Raw genomic sequence first — 1,407 nt, 5'->3', positions numbered from 1 at the left:
ACTCTAACCTTAAATATTCTGATGTGCAGCCCTGCTTATAACTTGTTCAGCACCATAACGCGACTCTAACCTTAAATATTCTGATGTGCAGCCCTGCTTATAATTGGTCTGGACAAACTTTAACTTATTAATTATTTAAAATTAAATACTACTACAGCTGTTATTTATAAAATAAATAACTTACCTAACAATCATCAGGCAGTGAAATCAGTCAGTAAAAGTTTTATTTCCAACTTTCAACATATTCATGATAAGGATGAACAACCGTTAGAATGATGCGAATATTTTTATGAAAAGGTATGATTTGGTCAATCAAACTATTTAATAAATCATTTTTCATAATACACGCTGATGTTTACACTTTGAATACTGGCGCTACGCCAAGTTACAAAGCACCATGATGGCGAAAAACACTGAATTGATAAAGAAACTTCCTCTCTTTTAAAACAGGCGTTTAAATACTGCTCTTGAACGTACTTCCGTTAATTAACTAAGAACATTTAGAGAAAACGACACTACTACCATATCTGACAAAGCTTAAGAGTGCACAAAACAAGTTAATATTACGTCTCCGCTCTTAATATATATTTCCGGGGGCTCGTGAGGTTTACGTAGTTCTCAAAGTTGCCACGGGTATTAGAAACTTCACTTCCATACTTGTTACATAAAAACGTGTTATAAATACGTTACATTTATGATATATTTATATGAAAATTAAAGTTTACACAGTTAGTATGGAATGTACTCAAAAGGTTCGAGATCACATACCCAGGAGTCACCGTGATAAGGCAGTATTATAACTTTATTTATTTATTTGCTAATTCTGAGATAGCCGAAGTTATGAGTTGCGAAACCTCGCGGAAGAATATTCAACTGTTAGTAGTCAAAAATCAAGGTCATTAAACTTAGAGGAAAAAAGTAAAAGAAATGAGAAATGTATGACATGTGAACTACACAGTATGTTCATGGTTAGTGGCGGTAAGACCTTTCGTCTTATAACAGGCCGCTCGGATACAACAGACAGACAGAGTAGTAGTAGTAGTAGTAAACAAATTGTATGAAGAAGAACCGTTAGGGTGCGAACTAGAGTAATTGGTGAGTTCTAATTTTTACAATTTTTTTATAATCATATTTGGTCCCGGGTGGTTCAGTGGCAAGTCTGTGGGTTTATAACGTTAAAAATCGGATTTCGATACCGCCATTGCGTAACTTTGTGTTTAAACAAGAATAAGACAAATATGATCATTTTCAAATAAGAATTACGGTAAGGATTGATGATACAATATTATTTGTTTATTTTAACATCAATTATCTATTAATTTTAGAGTATCGTAGTTTATGTGTTCAGGTAATTTATAAATTATCTATTAATTTTAGAGTATCGTAGTTTATGTGTTCAGGTAATTT

The 1,407-nt window shown here is 32.6% G+C and overlaps 1 protein-coding gene across 2 annotated transcripts in view; it reads right to left on the bottom strand.

Annotated features, from left to right (window-relative positions):
- LOC106465223 (protein toll-like) overlaps window positions 1-1,391 on the bottom strand; it is a 14,101-nt gene extending 12,710 nt beyond the window's left edge. The window contains exon 1 of one of the 2 annotated variants that reach the window (XM_022393081.1): window positions 185-1,391. The gene's annotated coding sequence lies outside the window, so the exon portion shown is untranslated. The remainder of the gene's footprint in view (window positions 1-184) is intronic. The other variant, XM_013925424.2, reaches the window with a different exon arrangement.
- Between the last annotated feature and the right edge of the window lie 16 nt (window positions 1,392-1,407).

The sequence above is a fragment of the Limulus polyphemus genome, unplaced genomic scaffold (assembly GCF_000517525.1).
Source record: "Limulus polyphemus unplaced genomic scaffold, Limulus_polyphemus-2.1.2 Scaffold1875, whole genome shotgun sequence".
In the NCBI taxonomy this organism is placed as follows: Eukaryota; Metazoa; Arthropoda; class Merostomata; order Xiphosura; family Limulidae; genus Limulus; species Limulus polyphemus.
Note: the sequence above shows the minus strand (reverse complement) of the source record. Positions and strands in the feature narration are given on the sequence as shown.